Source organism: Phalacrocorax carbo, chromosome 3 (assembly GCF_963921805.1).
Source record: "Phalacrocorax carbo chromosome 3, bPhaCar2.1, whole genome shotgun sequence".
Lineage (NCBI taxonomy): Eukaryota > Metazoa > Chordata > Aves > Suliformes > Phalacrocoracidae > Phalacrocorax > Phalacrocorax carbo.
Genome location: NC_087515.1, coordinates 115,454,429 through 115,469,558, shown reverse-complemented (window position 1 = coordinate 115,469,558; position 15,130 = coordinate 115,454,429). Strand labels below are relative to the sequence as shown.

The following is a 15,130-nucleotide window of genomic DNA, read 5'->3' as shown; positions in this document are numbered from 1 at the left end:
CTGAATGAAAATAAAATGTCTGCTCCTAAAAAACCCCTTAAACAGTCAAAGAATTTGGCTCGAGCACAGTGCAGTTCCCACTCCCATGAGACTTTAAGGAAATAGTATTCCTCTATACAGGCTATAGTGAAATAGGAAAGAAAAAGAAAGTATGATATAGCCTAACTTAATGTTGCTTCTAGAACATAATCTGCTATTTCTAGCCGGCATCTGCTTTATTTCTATTAACGTGCGTAGATCTCCTGGTCACAGATACATGGATGGAGGTTGAATCTATTACAACAGTCATGTCAAGGACTAGCTATAATTTGCAAGTTAGTATATATGAAATATGTCCTTCTTCTTCCCATCACAGAGGATATAAATCTTTTACATATTCTGCATGTACAGCCTGATTTGTTAGCTCAGACTGCTCATGTTCTCTCTTTTCAAAGACTCTTATGCCAGTGAAGCAGGCAATCATCCCATAAACAGTGTCATTTACTCATATTTAAGAGGATCTAATATTTCTTTTCTCTGCAAGATTTTTACTGCTTGCTGAGAAATAATCCACTAGGCTGGTTTGTGCCAAGAGGATTAATATTAGCCTGAAAGATCAGTATTAAACTGTAAAGAAGTAATTCCTGCCCTTGTCATGTACAATGCCCTTAATTTAGCCTTTTTTTTCTGCTGCCCAAGCATTTGAAAACAAACAGACCTTTCTGAGTGTAATTTCAGAGAATTTGCATGATACCTGTAGGAACACAGGCATTGAATAATGAATAATACTCTCAAATTGTCCATTTCTTGTTTTACAGACTTTTCTTATAAACTACTAGTTTTACTTTTTAAGGTAAATCGGAAGCTATTTTCCCCACATTTGTTTTACATATTCTCCCAATTAAGGTAGAATAAAATGCATTTTGGACCTGAAATAAGGTATTCCTTTTCTGTGATCTGCATTTATAAATTGAATTAGTTCATTTCAATCAACTGCACGCTCTAATTCAAAACTGTCAGCATAAACCGTAATCACAAATATATTTCAATAAACAGGGTCTGATAATCTAATTCCTAAGGTGACATTTCAGAGCTAGCGTACTTCGTTTCACTATCTTCTTTTTTCTCAGTAAATGTTTGAATATAGGCTTCTACAAGTGAACCTTTATAAAAGCAAAACTAAAACTCTTTGGAAGAAGAAGATACATTTGTAATTGACCATCCTATATGCACTTTCAAGCAAGCAAATAAAACAGTTGATCTTACCGTGCTCCATAGGTTGACTTCAACAATTAAATGCCCAAACTAGCACAGATGCAGTTCCGAAAGCTTCAGTTTTTCATAACATTGTTGACTTTGTCTTATCTCCTGTAAAACTAGGCCTTCATGAAATTAACTGCATGTTTTAGTAAGAGGTGTTGCATTTAACTTGGTTTGGGCTCTTCAGAGTTTGTGTGTTCTGTCTCAGACAAAGGCTGGCAAAACCCTGTTGTCCTTAGGGATTAAAGCCATCTGTGAAAAAAATAAACAAATCTGGGGTTTCTGGTTTGGTTTTACTGCTGTTCCAGGTTGAAGACATTTCCATGCTCCAAGGTATCATGTCATGAATTGTCCTGCTTCTTGGCAGATAAAGTAAAAGTAGTCCTCAATCCATTTTAGAAGATAGATGCTTAGAATCCACAACCTTGCAATATTCATTCAAACTTCCTTGCTCTTTCTCCAAGCAGAAAAGAATAAAGACATGCTTATGGTCACTTCCCTAACCATCTCTCAGATATAAAAGAATTATAACATAATTTAGGTTGGAAGGTGCCTTCAGAGGTCATTTAGTTCAACCCACTGCTCAAAGCAGAACCATTCCCAGAATGGGGACAACTTGTTTGGGGCCTTCTCCAAAAGAGATATGAATATTTCCAGAAACATTGATTCCTCAGCCTTTAGAATTGTATCCTAGCACTCAGTCACTCTCACTGTGAATAACATTGCCTTAAATTTAAGCTGTATTTTAGTGGTTGCTTAAGGTATATTTTGGTCTCTGATTTATATTCAGGAATTTCAGAATCCAGACTAGGAGGAACTGTAGCCTAGGATTAGGGTTTTTAAATGCTTTGAGACTGTAAATTTATGTCAAAACTGGACTATGGCCTGTTCTAATACACACTTTGACTGCATTTGTCAAAGCCTATTTCTTGATTTCCAGTCCACTGATGTCTCCTGAGTCCTTTTTTTGCCGTCTCCTCTGATGAATTAAGCCTTCTTGCCTGGTCTTGTAACTTCTCTGAAGAAAGAACACCACAGGGACGTAAATGATGGAGACAACTCACTAAAGAAAGTGCTCAGGCTCTCTGTTTTTTTGGTATATGGGAGATCAGTTCCCAGATTTATAATCAAATGAGGAGGTAAAGAATGAAGTAGTAGATGGCTAACTAGCCAGAGAGTACCTGGACTTGAAAACTGAAGTTATAAAAGCTGAAGGTGGGAGAACGTGAGGAGAAGGAAAAAGTGAGCTGGGAAACAGTGCCAGAAAGAAGATTAAATGGAGAAAAATAAGGGTGGTTTTTTCTTGTCACACAGAATAATAAAATAGACGTGTACTTGATTACATAAGCAGATGGTTTAACTTTTTGTAGCATGTTCTGTAAGGAATGAGAAATGCTTCAAAACACAGTCAGGTAATTTAAAAATATGAATACAAAGATTGTAGCATTGACAGTCTTTAAATATGTGACTTCGAAACTGTGATTCTGCCAAATCTGAGAAATATAATTTTTCATGTAACATGGCATATTATAATCCAAATATTTTGACTAAAATGGGATATGTGTCCGCCTCCTCCTGCTGCAGTGTTAAGTAAATATGCGACTGAAGGCATAAGATGATACTATTTGACTTTCTTCCTGGCCAGTCTTGGCTACAGTTTTTCACTAGATCTGTAGCATCACACTCTGTGGTTCCTGTAAGGAATGTACTTCAAGTTCATACAGCCAGGCACTTCTGTGCACCTCAGAAGAGAAATACAAGGCAGACTTTGTTCATCATAATTTGGATTTAGCAGTCAGCCAGTGATGCTAAGACAGAGAAAAGTATTGAAAATAGAGTTACAAAATGAAGTTTATGATAATCCTGTAAAACTATACAGATGATGAAACTTTCTGAACTCTGACTTATTCAACGTTTTCCATAAAATCAATTTCATGTTTCATCTCTCTGTTATAGCAATGGAAAACGGAATCCAAGTAAATTGTGAAGCAGAGAGAACTAGAAATAAGTTTGGCTTTAAGACAATTAGGAAAAAGGAAGCAGTATTGGTATCATTTTCCAGATGAAATACCATAACCTTGATTCTCTATCTAAATATTTTTTAACTTTATAATGAGTCATTGTTTTGCCACATAATAGTTAAAAAGTGACAGTGTTAAAATAATTACCCAAGCTGTTGAGAAATTATATATTTTTCAATATAAATTTGTTTTTAAACTACTATACTTGTTAATTCTAGCAGAAACTTAGTGGATTTATCACTAGAGGGTAAGTGACAACTTAGCCAAATCTTTACTGACTGTAAACAAGATTTAAAGAAATTGATTTATTTTTGTTTTTATGAGTGCTTGATACATTAGAAACACTCTTCATTTATCATTTTTGTGTAAGGTAAAAGCAGATACATGAATATATAAAACAGAACCACAGTTGCTCATCAGTTCTTCTGAAGAGCACTATTGTATTTTTGTTATATTTTATTATTTTATACCTTTAATTTCACTATTCCCTGACAAAAATCTTACATAGAAAGTAAGAAATTTCAGACACTAGGCTTTCCTTTGTTTTTAAGATGTATTTTTTTCAGTCCAGAGCAATATAGCGGGAGAGGAGAGGTGATGAAGAGACATATCTGAAACAAGAATGGGTTGTAGCACATAGGAGCACAGTATTTTTACTGGCGGTAATGATTCCCATGGCTATTTATGTTAAATTTTGTGAAGTGGTAGCTGGATACTTAGGAAGCAACTTTTAAAAATTTGTATCACTCTGAGGGTGATGATAGAGAAGCAGCTTCACTTCTGTCTGGTATTTCTGAATGTCTTTGCTTTGGTTTTGCCACCAGGTGATTCAGCAGTGAATGAAACTTAGATAGTAAGGTAATGTTTCACTTATGCCTGATGAAAATCATGCTAACTAGAACTAACAAAAAATTGAATTGTTGGGCTCTGGGTTTTGTGTCTGACTTTTAGTGACATTGGGTCCTTGGCAATATTTTGTAAAATTTCTAATAATAATTTATGTTTATTTTTCACTAGAAATTAAATGAAAGTTCTTATTTAAATTATAAATAAATGACATTCTATAAATATATTTCTAAATCTTACCCTTTTTCCATTCAAACAGTTTTTTTCCCAAGCATTTCCCCCTGCAGCCTGTGGTGAAGACCATGGTGAGGCAGGCTGTGCCCCTGCAGCCCATGGAGGGTAACGGTGCAGCAGATACCCACCTGCAGCCCATGGAGGGCCCCACGCCAGAGCACATGGATGTGCCTGAAGGAGGCTGTGACCCCATGGGAAGCCGGTGCTGGAGCAGGTTCCTGGCAGGACCTGTGGACCCGTGGGGGACCCACACTGGAGCAGTCTTCCTGAAGGACTGCACCCCATGGAAAGAACCCATGTTAGAGAAGTTTGTGGAGAACGGTCTCCGGTGGGAAGGACCCCACACTGGAGCAGGGGAAGAGTGTGAAGAGGAAGGATTGACAGAGACAACGTGTGATGAACTGACCGCAACTCCCATTCCCCATCCCCCTGCGCTGCTGGCGGGGAGGAGGTAGACAATTCAGGAGCAAAGTTAAGCCCAGGAAGAAGAGAGGAATGGGGGGAAGGTGTTTTAAGATTTGGTTTTACTTCTCATTATCCTGCTCTTATTTGATTGGCAATAAATTACATTAATTTCCCCAGGTCAAGTCTGTTTTGCCCTTGATGGTAACTGGTGAATGATCTCTCCCTGTCCTTATCTTAAGCCATGAGCCTTTCATTATATTTTTTCTCCTATGCCCAGCTGAGGAGGGGTAATGATAGAGTGGCTTTGTTGGGCACCTGGCATCCACCACAAGAGTCTAAAGTGTTTCTAAAAAAATTACAAAAATTGTTAAAAATTTTGCTGCACAAGTTAATAAAGGGGTCCTTCTGCACTCCAGGACAATTTTCATATGCAGCTTAAGGCTGTGTAATTCTCATCTTCCGCAACAGTGCACACACCACCGTGTTTGCATATCTCCTATTTCCTTGTGGACTTCCATCATGAAGCTTTGGTATTGCAGTTTAAACTGCCTGTGCTCAGCTTCCAAGTTGCTGTTGCCCAGGATGGGCTTTACTTAAGCTTTCCTATTTTTTGTCTCTAAGGTGAATTGAGTATATAAGATCTCTGATGCCAGCTGTGTGAAAAAAATGTCCTATGCATTTATACACAAATGTGTCCTTCATGATGTCACCCCACGGTGACAGCCCATGGGTCTATAAAAGGGATGGCAAAGTGTGTTTCATTTTGAGAATATCAGTATTAAGTATTTCACTGGTCAGAACTGGGGAAGCCTCACCTCTCATGAGTACCTACAAGAGCCTCTGTAGACCAATGACCTGCTATTAGCTGGATTTGACCTGGTGACTTGACATAAAAGCCTATATAACTAAAAATGAATCTCCAGATGCAACTGGTTAGTGCCACTTCTGCTCTTTATCACCTGGGCTTTTCCTCTGCTGAGAAAATGCTGGGGTCATTCATGTGTCAGTAAGTCCTGGTCCCCTGGATAGAGCTCCTACAGGTTTTTGCAGATCACTTAACATCTCTCGCAATAATTGCAGGCTTTGTCATGCTGTCTGCTCATCTGCAGGTGGCAGCAGGACAACTCTGTGTGCCCAGTGACTGCCAGGGCCCGGGGCCTGATCCTGCAGGCCCAGGTGTGGTGCAGAGCTCCTGCGTTCAGTGGGACTTCCTCCTTCAAATGCCAATCCCTACTTACTTTGCAATTATGAATATAGTTTTAATACCTTATTCATGGGTAGATGAGCTGTTCTTTTGCTTCTTTAAAGTGTTGTTAGTAGTTTTACTGCTACGGTAATGTCATCTTTATAGAATACAGCAATTTGCCTTTGCATCCCTGAGAGTTCAGTAGCTCAGAAGAAAAACTTCATCCTCTTTATGCCTTTTGCGGTGGTAGGAACCTTTGAATTTTTTTGGATTTCTCAGATTATGTCAGGAAAGTAGTACTCAGCTGATTTAAGACTAAATACAGTTTCAAAGCTATTTCCTGAGTTTGAAGTAAACAGAAAGACAAAGTGGTCTTGAGAGAATGCATGTGGGATGTGGTGATCTAAAAGGAGAATTTTAGTTGTGTGCTGTGGTCTAACATACAAAGCTCAATGGTCCTGACTTTCCCAAAGAGGCTTCCTTTAGGTCTAGTTCTAGGTTTGTTTATCTCTGTTGAGGAAATCAAGCCTTTTCTGTGTCCCAAGGAAGAAACGTGAATTGGTCACATTTTCTCATGTGTTCTCCCCTATAAACAGCTATAGCCAGGCTGATAAATAAAACAAGAGAGGGGCTGTTCTTTGGCCTGAGGCCAACTGGCACAACACAGAACGTATCCCTGCAGCCGAATTCTCTTACACCCCCAAAACAAGACGACTGCATAAAAACTGTCTGCTGGGGCTCAGCTAACCCCCAAACAATGCGCAGGCACTGCGGGGAGCCTGCACCAGCGTTGTGACATGGAGCTCGTTACATGTCAAACGGTGTGGACAATGGCATGCCAGTGCTTGGGCCTGTGCCCTCACCCTTTCATTTCCTGGAATAGATGGGGCTAATTTGGATGATCACACCCACCTCACCCCAAGCACTGCTTTTTCATTTTAAAATGTTATATAATAAAGATTATATTGATTCAGTCCTAGATTACCGAATAAACACGTAAAAGTTTTAGTAGTAATATCTTTTCAGCATCATTTGCCTCCCTTGTTTTTTTATGACCTCCCCCTGCACCCCCTCCCACAAACCCTTTGCCCCCTAGAAAAATGAAAACCCAACCAACCTGTCACCAGCCAGTCTGGAGAAACATAACTTTCTAACACTGCTTAACAGTTATCTTTGCTGGTTAGTCCACTTCAGAGTGATTTCAGCTAACAGGTGCATTTAAGTTCAGTGTGACAGCCTTCTTCTTACTCTCAGGGAAAAGGACAGCTATACGATTCTGAATTAGACTTTGAAAAAAAAAATCTAGTTCTGTTGCCTAGCTGTCTGTGTGACTGAAAGCCAGTCCTGCAGAGAGTGATGCAAAGAGTGCCTGTGACTGGGAACTGTATTTGTGTCTGAACAAAGAGGTGGAAATCAGGAAAAGGAACACTAATTAGCTCTTATGAATGTTTTTGTTTTTAAATTACCTCTCAAAAAATTTCCCTAGATTATAATTAAGATAAAGAATAAACACATCTCATTTCAGATGTTAAGGAATTTGTAGTATTTCTCTTGATATCACATATAGAGAAAGTTAGTATGTGTGTGACAAGGAAATATCAATCCTGTGTCTGTGCATGTGTGTATGCACACTGATTTGAGCAGTAACATTTTTAAGACTAACCAACAGTTGTTTATATGATATAGCATGTAGATGATGTTGTTTAGATTTTCTCCAGTATTTCAGACAGGATATAAATATAAAATGTAATATGCCTCTATTCATATTTACAGCTGTAAATCATAACTAAAGAGGAAATAAAGGAGGAAAAAAACCCAAACCCATGGCTTTAATGTTGTTTTCTACATGCCTACCCATCTTTGAGCTTAAATATTAATAATGCCATTTTACATTAGTAAATTATTAAAGCCTTCAGACCTAGTCAGAACAAAGACATGTCAAAGCGAGGTTTTGATTTCAAGCTTTGGCAGTTCTGAATGTAACACTCAGGTTTTGTTCTGTGTCATTAGTCAATTTTATCATAGATTCTCAGTCAGGAAATTCAGTGGTGCTACTTAAATACTGTAAAACAGATACTGGTACTCATTCCCAGGCTGAGGCTTGTTTAAAAGAGAAATTAATGTACAGTAAGGTAGGCTATGCAATCACGGTATCCAGCTAGTCTGCATTAACTCCCCGCCAGGGTCTGCCTGGCTCTGTAGCAGTAAACCTAGCATGATCAGGGGACAGACCTTGAGCACTGGTGTATGATCATATTGGTAAACTGTTATCATGGTCCCTAGGACGTTTTTGGCCAGTGTCAGTCAGAAATGTCCCAAACAGTGTGTGGTCTTGCAGATGTGAGGGGCGATTCCCATCGGCAGTTTGTGCATGGGCCCCTCATTTGGGTGGAAGCAGGTTCATCTCTACCCTGCCATCCTCAGACCATAAGAATGGAGGTTTATTTTTTTTATTTCCTTATGTACATGCACCTTCTCACTCCACGCTAAATGTGAGCTAGCTTCCTCCACTTTTAAAATAAACTAATGTATTTCATAAAAAGGCTTTTAGGCGTTGGATGTGTTTGCAGGAGGAAGCGCAGCATAGTGACACTGCTCTAAAAATCACATTCCCAATTGCTGTAAAAGAACTGTTAGGTGAAGACAAGACCTTAACAGGTAAAAGCCAAGAAACATTTTCTTGATTGTAAAAAGGCTGTTTTATTAGACAGTTAAAAAGAATAAGATAATTTACTTTTTAATTGGGATGTTTAGATAAGAAGGTCCAATCAGCAGCGACAATCTGTAACCACTTCAGATTCGTCTTGTAGGCAGCACAAATTCTGTATTTCACTACTTAATTGTGAATTTTCTTTCTTTCTTTCTTTTTTTCTTTCTTTTTCTTTTTTTTTTAAACTCAGCAAAAATTGAATTCCATGTCAGTTCCCCATTGCGATTATGCATGTACTTTTCTGCTGAGTTTCTTTTTCTGGGATAATCAAGCAGAGATCCTATTTCCCATGAACACAAATCTGCATGTTCTTTCTGCACATGATACCCTGCAAACCTTTGTGAGCTGCTGGCTGATTCTCTTGCTTTTTTGAATCTTGTACTCGCTACCAAAATCTGCTGAATGTCTTGTCTTATTGTGGTAACTCACTGCTGTGTTATCCCAGGGTTACCTTTGCCTGCAAAACTTTGTTCCTGGTATTTCCCACAGTCCATGTTATTAACTCACAGAAGGAACTGATCAAATTTAATCTGAAGATTTTGAGCTGATAAGTCCTCAGGTGTCCATGTCATTCCTTTCCCTCTCTGAGTTTCCTGACACTGAAGGTGAAAGCCGGGGCGAGGAAAAAAATATCTCAGCTAGACTGTGATATTTTTACTTTCAAGTTTTGTGTCAGGAAGAATTTTCCTATTAAACTACACTTGATGATTAAGGGAGAAATACTAAGGATGATACAGAAAGATATTAAGCTATCCCTGTCCTTTAGAAGTATATTTTTAAAGTGGGATGATCTCACATTACTTCAGATGTTTTATTGCAGGATTCACTCTCTCTGGGTTCTCTTTTTAGTTATTGAGAGCAAGATGATCTGATTTAGACTTTTTAGCAGGAAAGGAATTCCTGAAGTCATAAAAATAATGTGAAAACTGCGGACAGGGGGAGGTAAAAATGCCAAATAATCTTGTCTGCTGCAGAGGCTGGAGCATGGACATTTTGATGGTGGACAGTAGAAAATTCACATGTGCGAGATCCCTTTCAAGTATTCCCAATTTTAAGAAAAGATACAATCACAGCATCAGTCAACAGCAAGCATGAATCTGGACAAACCAACCTTCGCCGACTCCTGTGGTCATGAAACTACTTTTTTTCTAGATCAAAGTTTGCGATTCACATGAACAGAAAATGAAATGTTGAAAATGAAACAACATGGTTTAAAATGTGTTTATTCATTTCTGGTATCAGATTAGAATAGAACAGGATACAATTTTATGAATGCAACGTTTCATTTAACACAATTTTTTCCTGAGTCTTTCCTGTCTTCCATCATATTTTCTGTGTAGCCCAAATTGCAAACGGAGAGCTCTGTGGGAGACACTGTGGTCCTGACATGCTGTTATGATCAGTACTTAACTGTCACAAAGTAGAAATTAAGCCCATCTGCCTTGGAATGTAGTGTTACAGAACTAGGGCATATACTGTTTTGTTGTTTTTTTGGTGTGTGTTTGTGTTTGGTTTGGTTTGGTGTCCCTCCCCTCCCCCCTTAAAGTGTAATTCCTCATATTGGCCATAACAAAATAATTAGGACTTTGGAGAACTCTTTTGTTTTCGGATTTGTAAAGAACTGGCTGAGGCAATTTCAGAAAAGTTATCCCTGATAATTTCTTCAATTTCCTTAATAATTATGGAAGGTAAGAGATCTCTCTACAGAAATAAATTGTAGATATCACATATCTTAGCTTCAGAAAGGCTTTGTGCACTGTTTCATACAGTTTACTTAGAAACAAGCTATTGAGACATGTTCTTGAGAAAACTGCTATATCATGGGTGCAAAAGTGGTTGTCAAATATACAGAGAGAGTAGGTTTCACTGATTTTTTTCAAAATGGAAATGTAAGGTATCTGGTTCTTGTGTTATTAAAAACTTTTATTAACCACTTGAATTATTGCTGCTTCAGACTACCTGAAAGCAGGAAAGAATTAAATTATTTTAGAAGAAGGATTAGAATTCAGCAGGTCTTAACAGATTGGAGATAGACTATGGAAACAATACAAAGCTCTTCAAGAAAATAACAGGGTCTTGTAATTTAGAGGGAACAACCAACGGCAGATATGCATCTGTCTAGTACTGGAAAGCCTTTCACGGGAATGCTGTGTTCTCTTCTGGGCACTGAATGTACTTCAGGAAAGTTATGGGCCAACAGGAGATGGTTGAGACAACATGACATAAAAAAATCATTGAGGCTGTGAATACTTACTGGACTTAGATATTTAATAGTGACACGATTACTGCCCAGAGTTACCCAATTTTGTTGTAAAGAAGAAGAGGTGACCTTTCCTCCAGGTTCAGGGCAGATAAGACAAGAAGTAATCTGTCTGAGCTGCAGCAAGAAAAACTCAGTTTACACATTTGGAAAAATATTTGAATTGTAAGCATAATGTAGTACCAGAATAAATCTCCTGGGACCATTGTAGATTCCCTGCCACATCTGAGAGCTGTCACCTTAGAACAGTTTCTGAGGTCCATTTTTGCATCTTTTTCACTAAAGTCTGTGAGTTTGGTGGATTGTGTTTTCTGTGGGAAGCATAACTTGAATATTTGCTCCATATGTGTGAAATGCATGGCTTCATTACTAGTTGAAATAACTTTTGGCACTGACAACTTTTCTCTCTGTATTTGCCTGTAGAGAAGACAAGATACCAATAGCTGTGGGTATGCTCTTTCTTCAAAAAAGTTTAGTCTTTTTTTTTTTTTAATCTATTTGTTGATGAGTAGCATTGAAAAAAAATCATAGAAGGTCCTGAGCTGGAAGGGACCCACAAGGATCATTGAGTCCAACCCCTATCCCTGCACAGGACAGCCCCAAAATTCACACCATGTGCCTGGGGTGTCGTCCAAGTACTTCCTGAATAGCGTCAGGCTTGGTGCCGTGACTGCCTCCCTGGGGAGCCTGTTCCAGTGCTCCACCATGCTCTGGGTAAAGACCCTTTTCCTAATATCCAACCTAAACCTCCCCTGGCACATTTTCCTGCCATTCCCTTGGGTCCTGACACACTGGGAATATATATATATTTTTTCTCATATATATATACACACACTCTCTATAAATACTCAATATATTATGTATAATGTGTGTATGTATATATGTATACTATGAATGTAGGCAGAGAAATAAACAACATTTTTCAGGATCAAGTCTATTAAACTCTTTGCTGTTTCTTTAATTATTTTTCAATTCTTGATTGCTTTTCTGTACATTCAGTACATAGTAAGCAATGTGTGATCACAGAATCACAGGTTGGAACGGACCTCGGGGATCATCTAGTCCAACCTTTCTAGGAAGAGCAAAAACATCTCCAACTTCTCCCTGTTGGCAGACACCCACCACAAGATGCCCCTGTATTGGCCTCTGCTTTGATCATGCCCCATAACCTCTCAGCTGACCCCTACCAAACAGCACAGCGCCTGGGCTGAAAGGAAAGCTCTGGGCACCACATTTCCCCCCCACCCATCCCCGAGCCGTTCCTGAGGTGCCCACCCCTGGTTGGCCAATGCCTTGCCACAGCCCCAGAGAAAAGCAGGGGCGATACAGAGGGTGGTGAGTGGTGCCCCAAAGCTGACCCCGGTGTGATTTGAACACACAACCTTCTGATCTGGAGTCAGACGCGCTGCCCTTGCGCCACGAGGTCGGGATGGTGGGACATAAAATCCCATGTGATAGTTCCTAATTGGCATGTGTTTCTTGGTCCAAGCCAATGATTTACATTAGCTGAATAACAAGCTGGGTTTTGAAAATGTTCATTTGTTGCATACAAGGTAACAGGTGGTTGACTTGTTACTTGTTACCAGTCTATTCCTTTACTTTACTGGGTTATTGCTTATATCCTGCTATCTTCCCTAATACAGTATTTTTTTAGTTAGCTTCTTCTAGGCTGGAAATAACCTATAGTTTAGAATTATCTTCAGATAAAATAAATGTTTCCGTTAGTATTTTTTTGACTTAAGAAAGTTTTTACTGTTTCGCTAGCACAGGGAGTAAATAAAATGAAATATTAAGAATGCAGGATGGAAGAAATAGAGCTCAAAATTAATGAAATCAATGATACATGGCACACATTTGATGCGATAAAAAAGATCTACCTGTTAAAAGAGTTAAAGCACATTTTGTAGAACATTTCACATATGTTAATTTGCTCGCAGAGATATCCTTATTAGCCCTTTGTGCTGATCCTCAGCATGGCTACAGGTCTTTGTTCCAGTGTAGGATATTGTTGTTATCTATTGCAACTGAGACTGTGAATAACAGACTGTTTTTCTGCCTGTTTGAATTAAATATATGTTAAAACAGGACGGTTGGGGTTTTTTGTTAAGAACTCAGATGTTTTTAGTATGTTTTATTCTGTTATAATGAAGAAAGAAGGCCTATAATGAAGAAAGGTGGTCTATAATGAAGAAAGATGTTGACCCATCCATGGATGAAGACTCAGTCCTGGTTCTCTTCTGTGCCTTTACAGATCCTTTATATGTCTATAAAGCTTTTGTAGATAATGTGGTGGGTTGGTTTTTTGTTTGTTTTGGGGTTTTTTCCTTGTTTTTTTGTTTTGGTTCTTTTTTTTTTTTTTTTTTCTGCCCGGCTTTGGAAGATAGAGCTGCTCAGCACTTCACCACAGGAAATACAATGAAGTCATTAAGGCAGACAACCTGATTTTCATAATGAAATTGAACTGTGTTTTGAAGTTTAATCTAATTTGAATCTTTAGAGCAGAAACAAGGATATTTAATACTTACCTCTATTTTTTTTATCTCACAATTTACATTAGGTTTCTGTGCATTTTAATTTATATTTTCTATATATATTTCGGTGACTCTCTAGAATCTTTCATTTGTTCTGTGGTTACTTGAACTTTTGACATTTGCAAGAGAGGAAGCTCTCAAGCATTATTCTATACCTTTTTTCATATGTATTTTAATTACTTTGCTTTCATTTATGGACCTTTAAAAACTGGTGTTTCCATTCTCAGTTGCATTTCTAGGAAAAATTTAGCAGTCTAATGAAACAATAGTGAAGCAAAGAGAACATTTATAGGCCTAAAATACACCACTGAAAAAGCAGTGGTAGCAAAAATTACTGCACTGGGACTTGTCAGAACAGCTGGCACGGGGCTGAGTTTGGAAGGGAAAAGCTGAAAGCCAGGTAAGTCAGTCTGCCTTCTTGAATCCCTTCCTGAAGTTCACAGGCAGCTCCAACTTCTTTTCTGGGGGTTCTATGATGTTCTTCATCATAGCAGAAACTCCTTGAAACTGGATCAGGTTCTGCTCATTGTACCTGGCACCAGAACCACGTCCTCTCTTTAGGTTAATAATCTCCTTGCTGCAGATTGAAGCTGTGTAAAATGTGAAGTCAAATAGTCACAATTTAGAAAATGAACATATCTACTTGGTCATTTCCCAGTTTCAGGTCAGAAGCTCTGTGTGTATACAGTGTGTTATTGACTCTAAATATACACTTATGAGGTTTTTCTCCCCCACAAATGCTTGCCTCAGTCAATGAAAAGAACAGAAATACAAAACCAGAAAATGCTTTTTACTCACCTGAAAACCCAAACAACTGATTTTCATTAGCATTAATTTTAAGTATGGTAATAAGTATATACTCACAAGCAAAAAAATAACTATACAATAAGTCTGTACAGGGGACATATTAATGTACAAGGGATTTACGGGTTACATTTGACAGCTGCTGTAGACTTCTCTGTCACTTTTTGTGGAGGTTTTTCCCAAAGTGAAACATACCGTTCTTACCTGCTTCTTTGCTTATTTACCCTATTCCCAGAAAAGAAAACTGCATAGTACATCTGGGATACAGAAAGTCTTCACCATACTTATGTCTTATATTTCTTTGCCTTTAGGTTGTACAGCTCTGGGGCTTGAATTTTTTTTTTTCTGTCTTATGTACATTGTAAAAGAACAGCATAAAGAAGCAAATTGGAGACTTTGTGTGAATCATAAGATAAATATTTATGTGTCTAATAAACTATCCAGCTTTGGGTTTGACGCACCTCACCCATAACTATGTGAAAGAATGAAATTGAACACAGTAAGCTACTGATGGAAGAGGAGGATCTGTTTAAAAAGCACAAGTTTACAAAGGTATGAGATGTGCTTTTGTATGAGAGAGGGAACGCCACCTGCTTTTTCACACATATTTTCTACCTCGCTACAAGTCCATTAGGGAATGAACTGAGACTTCAACTCTACTCACTTAAGTAATTGGATGTTTTAAATAAATATTTTTAGTTGCTTTTAAGATGGTCTAGCTCTGAAACAGATATTTCAGAGAGAAACTGTTCATGTCCCATTAATCTCCTGATATTATACCCATCCTGTATCACAATAGGAGTTTTGTTCAGTTTTTATAATAATTAAATTTTTTGAGAGTAGTTGGTAAGTGGTTTTCTCTTTTTTTTTTCCCCTGTTCTTTCTTCTTCTTTC

At 38.2% G+C, this 15,130-nt stretch overlaps 1 non-coding gene across 1 annotated transcript; it reads right to left on the bottom strand.

The window, feature by feature from the left end:
• Positions 1-12,255: 12,255 nt before the first annotated feature.
• TRNAW-CCA (transfer RNA tryptophan (anticodon CCA)) lies at positions 12,256-12,327 on the bottom strand. The gene has a single exon. It is a non-coding gene; the product is annotated as a tRNA-Trp (tRNA).
• Between the last annotated feature and the right edge of the window lie 2,803 nt (positions 12,328-15,130).